Source organism: Aedes aegypti, chromosome 3, assembly GCF_002204515.2.
Source record: "Aedes aegypti strain LVP_AGWG chromosome 3, AaegL5.0 Primary Assembly, whole genome shotgun sequence".
NCBI classification, from domain to species: Eukaryota; Metazoa; Arthropoda; class Insecta; order Diptera; family Culicidae; genus Aedes; species Aedes aegypti.
This window is the reverse complement of record NC_035109.1, coordinates 274,353,801-274,368,548: the sequence shown is the minus strand read 5'-3', so window position 1 is coordinate 274,368,548 and position 14,748 is coordinate 274,353,801. Positions and strand designations below refer to the sequence as shown.

The window sequence follows — 14,748 nt, the reverse complement described above, 5'->3', positions numbered from 1 at the left end:
CCAAAATTTGAAGTGATTTGGAAGAAATGTTTTTGTCCACGCGCACAGTTAATATGGAAATTAATATGGAAAAGCCAAACCTTTTGTGTTCAGCCCTCTAACTGATCGTCATAATAACCTATGAAAAAGAGAACAAATTCTTCTCTTGTGAAATATAGTACTGACCCGATTTTGTAAGCCCCCGATCTTGTATGCCACCGATTTTGTCAGCCTTCTTCTTCTTCTTGTCATCTTTCTGGCGTTACGTCCCCACTGGGACAGAGCCTGCTTCTCAGCTTAGTGTTCTAATGAGCACTTCCACAGTTATTAACTGAGAGCTTACTATGCCTATGACCATTTTTGCATGCGTATATCGTGTGGCAGGTACGAAGATACTCTATGCCCTGGGAAGTCGAGAAAATTTCCAACCCGAAAAGATCCTCGACTGGTGGGATTCGAACCCACGACCCTCAGCTTGGTCTTGCTGAATAGCTGCGCGTTAACCGCTACGGCTATCTGGGCCCGCCGTCAGCCTATTTGAAATATATCAAAAAACTGTGTTAGTCATGTTTTACCACGTCTACATCAATCCTGATGATGATGTTCGATGTCATGCACGTATGGGCGTAAACCAGAGGGGACGTAGGACTCATAAAAAGTCTTTCGATAATTTCAAAATTCCTCTCAAAACTGCCTCTGAGATTCCTTCAGAAATCCCTCCAATTACACTTCTGAAATGTTTGCAAAATTGCTAAGATTATTGAAGGCTTCTTACAGGAACCATCTCACGAGATTTTTTCATGATTCGACCAGGATTTTCACTAAGATAATTTTTAAGCATTTAATCATCCCATAGGCATAGGAATAATTTCAGATATTTAATAAATATTTATATAAATTTTATATATATTGTTTTAGGGAAATCCAAGTTTAAACATTCTATAAATTATATTTAAAGGAATTCCAAGAAGAGCGTCGAGGCAATTACTAATGCCATTTTGAAGGAATTTCTAAAAAATAATCTTGAAGGAATTTTCATGATTTTTTTAGGAATTTTGGTGTTCTAAGATAAATTTTTAGATAATTCAACGGTCATGTACAACTTGGATTCAGGTTGTCTTACTGCCCAGAGCAAAATTACCGATCAAAAAGATCACAACGAATTGAATCTTCAGAATTTTTTCAATAAGTAATTCTCCAAGACGTTAGATGAAACCGTTACTCAAGACGCGTTTAAGACCTTTCTTTGCTCACTGTGAAAAAGTAGGGTGGATATCCTGCTTAGTTTTATGTTTCATGCCAAAAGGGTGCAGGCAGTGTATAAAGATCGCTCCGGCGCGAAATTTTAGAATTAAATTGTGAGGGCTGGTGTTCTCCCCCATGATAAACGAAATAACCTGGCTACGCTCATGTTCCTCACCCCCTTAAAAGTCTATGTAGGTTGTAAACGCGGTTCATAAGCAATTATTAACACGTCAAAATTTGAAAAACAGAAACAAAAAATATGACCCGATTTCATCAGGTACCCCATTTTGTCAGCCTAAAATTCATCGAGGGGCTGACAAAATCGGATCCCTACTGTATTTCCAGCTACAAATTTGCCTAAGACCACATTATGATGGGGCGTAATAATAATTTGTTATTATTGATAACAAAGTCTAAATCATGCTGAGACTAGTGCTGAGATGATAATTCAATTACTTTTAGAGCAACACTGCTTTTTTCTGTACAACATGGTACCTAGCCTGGATTAATTTGAACTTTTCTTCCCGCCAGGAGCATCACTGTTGCCTGCCGAAAAGTTGGTGAAGCATGCTGCATGCAAATACAAGCAAACCTACTTTATGATGATTAACAATTTATACTGACGTCCAATCAAACTGTGGTGTTCGGCAAAGTTGTGGCTGAGGCAGCGTCCATTTTTTACGTAACGCTATAATTGAAAATTTTTGACCAACCCTCCCACCCCCTCCATTACGCTTTTTGTATGAAAAATTTATTTATTTTTGTATGAAACGTAACGCTTGAGCTTACTCCCCCCTCCCCCTAGAGCGTTACGTAATTTGTGGATGCCGCCTGAAAGGATTTCTCATGACAAGAGTTTGTTCACTTTTCCATAAAATAATATGACGAAGAAATAGATTGCGGAACACAAAAGGTTGGCGTTTTTTTATAGAAATCTCCGTATAAACTTCAAATGGCGTGTACATAGTCAATTTTTTTCCGAATCATTTCAAACTTTGGAATAATGCTATTTACCATAACGAAAATCGTTTACACATAGGGGAGCCTCAAAAATTGCATCTGGTCATCTGGTTTTCACGATGTTCCTTGGGGGACCTACGCCTCCCAACTAAAATTTCTATGGCCGCAATTTTTTTTTGACCAATTAATTAAAAATTATAATGTAGGCTCTTTCAAGAAACCTTGGGCTCTACAATGCCAGAAATGAAGAGAATTTTTGATTATATCATACAAATCTGTTGATTTTTCCCCGAGATTCTGAAAATTACCATATGATGCTTTTTGAAGATTTGAATACAGTCAAGGTGGAAACAGAAACATAAATGCTAATAACTCAAAAAACGGTTGTACTAAATTGTTCCAATTTTCATTACAGGCTTAAGGTATTAAGCTATTTTTTAGGAAAAAAGCAATTAACCGAACATGAGAAACATCTATAGCTTGAGAATTTCGTAATATCCCTAGATCTAGATGATCAATGATCAATATCGATACAGATTGAGATTCTTAAAGAGAGTTTTTTGTGAACTTGTGAAAAAATACTACACTTTTCTATTAAATTTATAGAAGGGATTATTAGAGTACGTTTAAGGAAAAAAACTTAGTGTTACTTATTGAATTTTAACACTTCACTTTACTTTTACAAAAGAAAAAAATAAAATACTAAAATCACTAGTAAGGTAAGACAATACCTTTAATCTAATTTGTTGCTTTGCTTGATAGATAGGCCCAGGCTTGGGAACTGTGACCACAATTTGCCACAGTTCATCGATTCTGCCAGTCAACCAAAACACAAAGCAGCAGCACATTTATTTGCTTCTTTTTTAACGAGTTCGTGAAATATGGCTTTAAAATCTATAATATCAGGAATAGCTTGTTGATTTAAAAAATTAACGGGAAACCGTGTTCTGCATCGTTATGCATTTTATCGTTATCGGTACGCAAAACCTTGAAGAACAATAAAGCACTAAAAAGCTATGTCAAAAAACACCTTTTTGCAATCCCGCATTATATGAGCCTACTTTTCATGAATAGTATGGATAGCATAACGGCCTACTTTTCCTTACAAAACAAACAGTGCTGAAAAGTGCTACTTTTCAGCACTCAAAACGGTGCTGAAAAGTAGCACTTTTCAGTACTATTTTGGTGGCAGTAAATTAGTTATCGGTGGCTTTTCATACGCAATTCATCGAATTACTCTGTGATTCTCAATTACTTTGTCTACAAGACTACGATTTTATATCCATTGGGTGATCCGTATCCGTTGGTGAGCCATACCGACACGGAATCGGTTCGTCCAGTGAACGTAGAGGCGGTTGGTGAGCCAGATCAAAACTGACCGGAACTTCGTGTTCCCACACGGTTTGGGCAGGAAGTTTGACGCATGGTAAATAACTGTACCTACAACACAAATGAAAACTGCAAGCGGCGTTTTACCTGGTCCGTTCACGAATTAACAATCAAGATCCATGTGAGTTTGAGTGAAGTGAAAAAAAATGTGACATTCATGTTTATGATCATAGATACTACTGCATCACCGCCTACCTGATTGAAAATACCGAGTCGCTGCTACGCATGGCTGTCCATGTGGATTCTCTTTTAAATTTTGATTGTGCTCCAAGAAATAATCCAACTGAAACGACATGTTTCGTAATTGCAAAACATGTTGTATGAAACTCGTTGCAAAACTCGATTTTTTCAGCACGAGTCATACATTTATCCGACGATGGCTTGCATAAATAACTATTAAGTGGTAGTCAGCAAAAAACGTGACAAGTTCTGATGATTTTTGATTGAATTAATTTTATAATATTTAGTTGTTTGCATTAAAAAAACAAACAAACATTCGTTTTAAAACAACAAATTGAACTTCAACACTTCACTTTTTGCAAAAAAATAAAATACTAAAATCACTAGTAAGGTCGAGCACTCGCCACTGAAGAAGTCTGTAAGTCGCAGACGAAATAGGCTATCTGTCAACATAAGCAACACATATTAGAGTTTAAAAGTATTTGCTCGCCTTACTAGTGATTTTAGTATTTTATTGCATTATTTTTTGCAATAAAGTGAAGTTTAACACTTCAATTCAATTTGTAGTTTTAAACATACTCTAAGAATATCTCCCCTAAATTTAATATAAAAAAGTGTAGATTCGTTTTGAATTTAATTATAACTATGTTAATGTAATGTTTAAAAAAAAATTGAGTCTAGCACACGACACTGAAGACAGCCTTACAGTTGAGGTCGAAATACGCGTATCTGTCAAAGGATACAAACTCTAGTGGAATTAAATGGTATAGTGCTAAATTCGGTTTTCATTTACTCATGAATATGTTGATGTTGCACCAAACTAGCCCAGGTACGAGAAGCAGTAACTTATTTCTGACCAAATATTTAACTATGTTTGAACTGAACACCTACCCGATCTTTCCAATGCATCACAACAACCAGTTCCAAAAGGTTACCCTTCACCCTGATAAGGGGATATCGCTGCACGCTGTTTGCAATCGATAACGTCAAATAGCTACCATTTTTTCTCCAGCAGTGTGTCTACGGCGCATGTCCACTGCATTCCCATCGCACTCGTCGTCGTCGTCTCTCGGAATTTGATAGGACTCGGCTGCCGACTTGTAGTTTCCATCTGTATTTTCCTACCATCTCGTAGCATAGTGCGTGTAGGTATATGACTCAATATCCTTTCCATCAGAGTTCCAACAGCAACAACAAATATATCCCGATTTTTTCCTTGGCGGCTTGTACAGTGGTTCGATCTAGAACAATTGTCGACCAAAACCTCAAATTCTATTTTAAATGGTACATATTTTTGAATATCTGCTTGACTTATATATTTAAATTGTTGAGCATTTAGATCGTTCATTTTCAAATGGCCCTTGTTTTGGAATGATAATTAGGATATAGCTCATATAATTGTTTTTGAAGCTATTCAATATTTTAGGCGAGTAGTGTGTTTTGGCGACTAAAGCCTATCCATGATTATCCAAGTTAGTATAGTTTGAACTGGATGCCTACTGCATTCCGAAAAAGGTTCTTTTATTCGGCCGAGATGATTTCGAATGTTGTAACGTATTTATTTAGCTACTGTTTAAATTTTAACTCAAAGTATTCAGACCATATGGAAAAAAACCCTGCCTAGCTTACGTTCTTCTCCATACTGGTAAAATCCCGAGACGGAAATTGTTTTCAATGTATCTTGAAAGTAATATTGACATGTTGTGGTTTTAAAAAGTGTGACGTGTCATACAAATGTTTTGAAAATCATGTCCACGATATACTTGAAAAAAAAAACGAAACCCAATGAATTTGCTTCAAACTTTAGATTCAAATATTACCGTTCGGATGGAACAACATTGAATTCTGAAGTTTTGGCCGCCTGCGGACCACTGTGACTCAGTACCGCGTTCATCGCCACCCGAGTTCGGGCCTTCGGTGTTGGGTTGGCTCTCCATAAAGCCACGGATTGCTCCAGTTTAGTTTCGCACTAAACTTCGGACGGTATGGATTTGTAAAAGGAAAACCCGGAGTGCCCAACGGTGTGTGGATTATTCATAGTTTCATGCCTGCCCCTCTTCTTGTGGCAGCCCATTTTTTCTGCACACAGCAATCAATTTGTGCAAGGTGAAAACTACGACGGAGTTTTTCAGTTTTGGGATTGTGCAATTTGGTCGTAATCCGTGGTTTTGTGATAGGAAAAGCGGAAGTGAAGTGCGAAAATTGTGAAACGACATAGTGGTCCCTCTATTTTTTTGGAGAAGTGAATTCGATCAACTAATTTTCCTTGAAGTAAGTGTTGCTAATTAGTTAGCGAAAAAAAAAATCCATGTTTTGCACCAGCTTATATTTGGTTTCAAATTAATAGAATTTTAAATTAGTTATGAACAACGATTTCCCTTGGACTCGTCTGGAGTGAAAAAACTTGATAAAGGTCATGTATGTGGTTCGTTACTCTGGGATCCATATTTGATTTTCCAATGTAGTGAGAAACAGTCGGCGGCCATATTGGATAAGTGTGATGATTGAATTCTACGATTTGTCTCGAAAAAATTGAAGAACAGTGGACTGTAAAGTGCTATTTTAATGGATTTGAACAGTGCGGAAAATAAAAATCATAGTGAAGAAATTCGCAACGCCATTTTGTGACTTGATAGTGTTTCGTATTTCTCTCGGAAAATTTCCATCGGAAACGAGAAAAATCTTTTTTCTCTCTCTCTCAGGACTGTTACGTCGACATCGTCGTCTGCAGGAATATTTTTGCGGTCGATTCAGTGTGGATGATTCATTCTTTCACTCGGAGTATCCTGGTTTCCCCGAACAGTGCTAAACTCAAGCTGAGAAAAAAGCTTAAGTTGAAATAAGTTTAAATGGTTTGGAACTGTGGCGTATAAAGTGTGAAAGATTCAAAACAATTCCCATCAGGCGAATCGAGTAACATAAATTGTTATAAACAAGGTATTTATACTTACAGAATCAATTAAAATGTGCGTCTTCGTTCAATTGGACAAAAAGTGACATTATTGGATCGATTTTCTTCAGTTGGGAGGTGAAAAAGATCACAGTTAAATGCAGTTTTTTCGTCGTCATTTCGCACCTCTCAGCTGGAGTAGGTGTATGGGTTGGGCAATGGTGATTGATGCTGGAGAAAGCTGAGATGGTCTTCATCCTAAAAGGTCTGCTGTTGTCGTCATAAGCGTTGCGAAGTTGTAAATATAATAACGACAATGTACCGGCTATGAAAATGGGTTAGGAGAAATGGTCAATGCTCAATGGATTTGGACAACGAGAATCATAATATTTTTTCAAACAAATAAATATGTTCATATATATGTATTTTTCCTTGTGGCATTTTAAATGCTGCTTGTGGAAATTTTGTTTCCAAAATCTGAAATGGTCCATAAGAATTTTCGTTTAAAATTTTATTTGGTTTTGCAAGAAAACATTTGACAAAATAGTAAAATTCTACGCTTGTTTTTCTCTCCACATAAGATAACTTCATGCAATTATAGCTTTTCGGGTATTTGCAATATAAATAGAAATAATTCATTTCATATTGACTTATGTCAAATATCATTACTTTTGAATGGGCCACAACAATTTTAGATTTTTACATGTTTTAATGTTAATATACGAACTTGGTTTTCGACCACATCTGAAATAGGAATTGTAGTTTCTTTTCAAATTTCATATACTTAAGTTTATTTTTCATTGAAATAAGTGATAATCTAATCACTTATAGTATAAACAATGATAATTTTTTTCTGATTTTTATTGTGCGTATTTTATGATTAAGCACAAACTTCGCACAACAAAGCCGCTCAGAAATAAAGCGATTTGAGTAAAACTGATAAGAGAAGCTTCTAGAAAGATAACACCATCAACAAACAGATAGCGCTCAAATTTCAGAATCTGCTTTTAATAAGTGCAAGAAAAAATGTGTTAAAATTCTAATCCACTGTAAATACTATTATAAAAAAAAAACATTTTCCAGCTTTGGTGCACGGCATTACAATAATTTAAAATCCTAAACATTTTAAGCAATTGTATTTAATCGGCAAGCTGCCCACGTAATGGTTATTTAAGATTTTCAAAGTATATTTTTGTTGACTGTTTCCAATCAATACGTTGGTATTTATTTCACCGTTATCAAGCATAAGGATCATGTGTCATTACTTTCAAAATTACCGGGGTAGTTGATAATCCCCGTACCCATATGTACAGACTGACAAGAGAGCTATGATCCCATTTCAATTATCACAATTTCTGTGGTGTGGCATTATCTGATAGCTTCTCTTGCTTTTCCTACATACGATTTGACATTCAAAATAATTATACCTTGGAAAAAACATGGATTTTTTTTTATGAAATCTTTGATGAACTGTTAAAAGGTTCATCTCCAAACAACCGACAATTGCCAAGCATTTATATGGGCGCCATTTGAATGAGCTGTTTCATACATTCCAGATTTGTTCTTGAATCCACTTTTGAATCTGCATTAAGGATAAAAATCATTTTCGGAGCAAAAAATGTTCTTTTACGAAAGAACCATTAGGATTAAATGCCTAAAGTTTATTTTGCAATTCACAACATTCAATTCTAAAATTGGCCGTTTTTTTCTATTGAGACTAGAATCAGATTCAGTTACCCCAAATTTAGTGAGTAGGATATCTCTTTATTATTGGAAACCTATCGCAGTAATTGATCAACTTCACCGCGGAATCAAAAACTACACTTTTTGATTACTGAAAAATGTTTTTGTTATTACGATAATATTTCGTCAAAAATTTATTTATATAATTCGATAAACATCCAACTAGTGCACTTTTCAGAAATATTTGTGTGATAATATATGCATCCTGCCAGGTATCATAGAGCATAATTACCTCAACCCAATTTACAGTACTAAATGCACCTATTGTATTATATATTATTACCGTCGAACTAATTATGCAAAATTTTCTCCTCTAAATCGAATGATGAGTTTACAATCAACATTGCGAAACAATAGATTTAATAATGTCGCGTAATAACCTAAGAATATAATTTAACTCTGTAAGATATTGTACATAGTATAGAGATTTTAGTGTTAACATGTAGTCTACTTTGATTGACGATAATGAATAAATAAATAAATATAATAATTATTAATATAAGAGTGTCAGAGTCAGAGTTAGAGTCAAATTTTTACGTTATTTCGAATTTAACTAGGAATATTTATGCAAATTTGAAGATGTGTTGCAAAGATTCAAATTCACTACGCAAATTAACAAAAATAATCAGCTAAATTCGTAAAATTTTTGTAAAATTTTTTTACAAGCAACTTACAATCTTATAGAAAGTTGTTTTTTTTTAACAATTCCTATCAGCTTCTGGTGCAGAGAATACTTAAACTAATTATCATTTATAATGTATTATATAAGCATTTCAACATTGTTCGCATCATAGACATTTAATGTATTATAGTTTTTGGATGTCTATTGATAATCTTAAACTATTTTGTTTTTAGTTTGCATAGAAGTATTCAAAATTTTTAAAGGTGTAAGCTTCATTGCTAACAAAAATAGTATTTTAAAAAACGCTGGCTGATGCTATGCCTGCATGCAAGAATTGTTTATTTGAAATGTTGTGTTAGCTTCAGTATGACATACTTAACTCGTCTTCGAAAAGATGCAGACTTAGAAGTTTTGTTTTGCTAATTCCCAAAAAACGTGCTTATTTCAAAGAAAATTTCCTACAACTAGGTATATTATTTGGATCTTTTAATTTTGTTTTACCAATTAAATAAATGATGAAATTTATTAGTTGTAAGAGTTTTAAGTTATGTAAGTCCTTTTTTAGATTCTGATACAGCACTGGACAGAATTAAGTAATCATTGTCCATTTTTTCATACAAAATGACAGGTATTGCAGAATTTGCTCTCATTTAATTTCGAAATACGTTCAAAACAAGCGAAGTAGAACATCCTATCTGTATCGGTTCTTGACGGGCAATATTTCGCAAGTTGTTACAAGTTCGATAAATAACGGCTGTGAACGAGAGCCCCAGAGAGAGAGAGAGCGATGATAAAACCCAATTTTCTCGTTCATTTAACTTTGTGGGTAGATATTTTATTTAACTGGCATGACAAATAATCAAACATCGGATAGCAATAGAGCTTGGTTACATGGTTTTTATCATTCAGCATTAGCCTCCAAAGCTCTGGCAGATAAACAGGTTCTCGTGATGTACTGCGGATCATGATTGTTACTGAGAGCGATAAGTGAGAGATACTCTCAATTTTCTCCGAATTCAATCCCTGGAAAATGCTCAAGTTTGGAGGTCTGGATCACGGCTTCTAGAGTAGAAATTTTAACCACAGCTCAGAAATAACATGAATTTCACTCAATATCACAATATTTGAAATACCAATTTTTGAACTATGCATTAAAAATATCTATTTTTTGTAAAAAATGGTACAGAATAATATCTGAAATATTTTGAAAGTAATCAGTTTTACTGAAGTTACTTTCAAGCTGTGGTCTAACGAACCTCTGGAAGCCTAGATCCTAGCCTCTTGACTTGAAACTTTTTTGTATGAAAAAACGCCCAATGCGTACTTTACTTTGTCCACTGTATGTTTTGCAATATAGTGATTGTGTTGATATAAGTTTTTGATTTTTTAGGCTGTTTTATCAATTGTTGAATGTTGTTTTATAAAAAATCAAAAAAGTAGACTGACAGATATCGACGAAGTACTGACTTTGTCGAAATAAATTTGAAAATAAAAACTACTCCTGCCCAACCTTCTTGTGCCGAGGCCAAATCGCGGGAAGAATTATGTGTGGTGAGGTACGTTTTTAAAAGCATAAATATTTGAATGAAATCTGACAAAGTTTACTAAAAGAAGTTAACGAACTCTGGCAAAAATAAGCGAATAAAGTAATTTTGTATATTTCGTATATTATTGTAGAAATAGTGAGAATAATGCATTTTATGGCAATCATACTCAGAAATCAACTTGGATTCTAAATTTTGTGAAAGTTTTGGTTCAGAAAAAAAGGAAAATTGTGGTCAGTTCGAAGTACGAATTCTGTACAGGATTTCTCAGAAATGTGCTTAATTTTCCTTAAGAATCTCGCCAAATATTCATTTCGAAATCCTACCTTGAAATCTTTGAGTATATTGTCAAATTTTAAAAAGTAATCTACTCAAAACTTTATTATAGATTCGCCTGTTGAAATCTTACAAAGCGTTATACTTAAACTTAATCAAGGATTTTAGAAAATTGCGTATTGTCCATGTTATCCGCGAAAGTCGTGTCCAGAATTCTTTGAGAATCTTTCCAAGATTTTGTAAAAAGCCTGTCTATTTTTTTTTAAATCCTGCCAATCTTCTTCTTTTTCGGCATTACGTCCCCACTGGAAGAGAGACTGCATCACAGCTTAGTGTTCTTATGAGCACTTCCACAGTTATTAACTGAGAGCTTACTATGCCAATGACCATTTTTGCATGTGTATATCGTGTGGCAGGTACGAAGATACTCTATGCCCTGGGAAGTCGAGAAAATGTCCAACCCGAAAAGATCCTCGACCAGTGGGATTCGAACCCACGACCCTCAGCTTGGTCTTGCTGAATAGCTGCGCGTTTACCGCTACGGCTATATGGGCTCCTTAATCCTGCCAATATTCACCTGAATATTAGCCTATGAAAATGTTTGAATATGTAGTCTTTTGGTGATGATTTTCGTCTAGATATTATTTATTGAACGTTGTAGTAATAATTTATTAAACGTTGTCATAGTAGAACATTTTTTGTTGTAGTTTTGACGCGATTAGTATAATGAACTTGTTTTTCTTAATATGAAGCTCAAATCGATCTTCTCAGTTTTATGTGTAGAATAATTTGGCAATTTTTAAAACTCCGAACGATTTTGCCTAAAATCTAGCTTTAAGGTGAAACAGTTTGGAATCATCTTCTAAGATTGCACTGAAACTTCAAAGGCACAAATCTCGCGAAGAACGCATCCAACAACGGTGAACTTTTTATTTTGGCTTTGTGCACTAGCAGAAAGCTTAAAATAAGAAGATCAGAAACGTTTGTCAACTATTTCTTCAGTTTAGTGCTTTTGAAAACGTTAGTAGAGGCACAATTCGGCCATTGTGACGGCCATCTTTGGATTCCGAGATGTTTCACCTTAAAATAGCCAGCTATTTTGAGAATTCGCAATCAAGATTTTGAATAATTTATAAAATTATTACAACTTCATTTATTAATTCGAAAAGCAATTTAAATGATTACCGGGCTATAGCCTGAAACTAAATTGAACACTAAAACAGTTAGCCTTGGTATTTTCTAACTTGGTAGAAATTTCAAACCCTCCGCGGTCTGCACAAAATGAAGTCGCGGGCCGGATGCTCCTATATTGACAATATAGGACAATAAGGATAACACTGCGTATTATTAGTATTTTCTAACTTGGTAGAAATTTCAAACCCTCCGCGGTCTGCACAAAATGAAGTCGCGGGCCGGATGCTCCTATATTGACAATATAGGACAATAAGGATAACACTGCGGAACACGTTTTTGTCTCAAGCACCAAAATACCGATGTTTACTTAATTAAGAATTGCTGCATCCATTGCCGTTTTCAAAAATATCATAGCACGTCTAGTTTTTGAGATACTGACTGTTGAAAATGCAAAAAATTACGATTTCAGCCAACTTGCATGCAAGTTTGACAGCTTGTATGGAAATTTATTCGCTTAATTTGCCACAGAAGTAAAACTTTATGTGTATAACAATCATTATCAACAAAATTCATAATACTTTCAATGCTCAAAAGTTATTTTTGATGATTTCGAAAAGTATTGTATTTTTTATATAGAAAAACGAAGAATTTTGAAGACGGCAAGCATGTTGAAAAAATCGATTTAAATTAAATTTGATCGCGCAATTTCAACTAAAAACACGTTTTTTTGCACGTTTTATGTTTTACACGGCTTTTTTTACACGCCTATCGGAATTTACACGGAACTTTTTTTGCACGGAATTTGGAATTAACACGGCTTTTTTCTTATTTACATGGATTTCAGAATTAACACGGTTCTTTTTACACGGATTCCAGAATTAACATTATTTTTATTATTATTTATTTCCAGAATTAAGTTTATTTTTACTCAAATCTCGGAATTAGCACGAATTAGCGGAACCTTAGTGTATATCTGAAATGAAAATGCAAATCATATTTTGCATGTTTGGTGATTTATATTACAAAACAGTTGATAAATCATAATGTAAACATCGATGAAACCAGTGTTTTACACAACTTTGCTCACTTGTAGCTAAAAATTGTGACGTGTAGGAACATTTTTAAGTACAGCAACCCAAAACTACTAGATACACATAATTTGATCCTTGAGACACGCAAAAATGTCTATTTTATTACGCTGTGTAATATAAAAAAAAGCTTTAAAAAACTGATCAGTTTTCCCACGGTACCTTATTGGTGTTTAGATATTCTGTACCATTGTGCGACATTTGACCGTTAAGCACTTACGCCATAAATAAAGAAAACCTCAAGAAGTGAATATGAAAAATAAAGTCTGCTAACAAACAAATCATTAGGACTAACTAAAATCAAAGATTTAGTAGAGTAAAGTGGGACAAACGTTCGAGTGGGGCAAGAGTTTCTTTTTAAAATTTCTAGCTCAATTCGAAACTAATGTTGGAATTATCACGGTGGTTCGAATGCTGAACTTTCGCTCTATACTTAATAGAAATCGATTGAGGTGTGGAAAAGTTATGTCTATTTTTCGTTTTTAGACGTGAAAATGGTAATTTTCGGTCGATCTTTAATTGCGTAGAATGAAATAATAATAATTTTATTCCCTTAGTAAGGATGCTAGGATGTGTATTAGTTTGTCCATAAATGCTTCGAAACCATTTTGGCCCATAGTGGGGCAAAAGTTCGAACTATCCGGGAAAACGTTGGACCCAAAAAACTTAAAAATTGCGTAAAATCCACATATAACCTTTAGTTCTAGCAAAATCTGCCTGGTCATGCGAAAAAAGTCATCAAAATTTGATGTTTTTACTTAGTTTGGCAAAAAACTGCTATTTTTGGGAATATTTCAACTAACTCTGTCTGGGTAATCATTTGATGAAAATTTAGTGTGTATTTTTCTGCAAATATAAGTTCACGGCTGGCATAAACTATGCGTGTCATAAAAGTATCGATATTTTGTGTTTCAGTCCTCGAAACTTTGCCACACACCAGATTCGAACTCTTGTCCCACTGGTGGGGCAAAAGTTCGTTTCAGGCAATCAATTTCAAAAATGTTCTAACTAATTATGTGTAAACATTTTGACACAAGTTTATTCAGCAAAGTTGTAACCAATATTTTGAAGGTTCCCTGTGTGGAATTTTTTTTATTTTCAACTCTTTTAGTTTTCTGGAAATATTGATTATTCGACTGAGGTCGAAGTTTTGCTCAACCTTACTCTAGATATTTAATCCATTTGTGAGCCATGATTCATTTATTTGTTTTATGCAAACATGTTTTTTATATTGTAAAAATATTCTAACAAATGATCATCTTAAACTGTTTGTTTACAACTGTGTGTTTTCCAAGACAGTTACTCACTTATAGTTTGATAGGTGCATGGTTCGAAACCAATCATAATTCAGTTGTAGACTTTTTGTAGTTCATTATATAGCATATAGTTTTTTACGGGTTTAAGATTATTTTTTGGCTTAAAGTCAGTTACAGAACTATGACAAAACCTGAATATTCCATATGATGGCAATATTCATCATTTTGTGATAAAAAAATTAAGTGCCTGTTATATTGTAGAATATTTCGAGTTAAGCAATTACTTTTCACTCAATTGCAAAAAAAAGGACCTAAATTTTATAGGTAAAACCTTTTAAATTTAGGTATAGTTCAGTGTTGGTTTCACAAAAGCTCGTGTTTCAACGTCAATGTTTCATGGGATGGCCACATTCATCATTTTAAGACAAACTGATTAAGTACA

The 14,748-nt window shown here is 34.3% G+C and overlaps 1 protein-coding gene across 8 annotated transcripts in view; it reads left to right on the top strand.

Annotated features, from left to right (window-relative positions):
• LOC5565492 (kinesin-like protein unc-104) overlaps nt 1-14,748 on the top strand; it is a 129,939-nt gene that overhangs the window by 42,529 nt on the left and 72,662 nt on the right. For 5 of the 8 annotated variants that reach the window (XM_021854085.1, XM_021854082.1, XM_021854084.1 and 2 more), the window contains exon 1: nt 5,710-6,024. The exons of 2 other annotated variants lie outside the window; for them this stretch is intronic. The gene's annotated coding sequence lies outside the window, so the exon portion shown is untranslated. Of the gene's footprint in view, nt 1-5,709; nt 6,025-6,455; nt 6,691-14,748 lie in introns of those variants that run through there. One more of the 8 variants, XM_021854080.1, reaches the window with a different exon arrangement.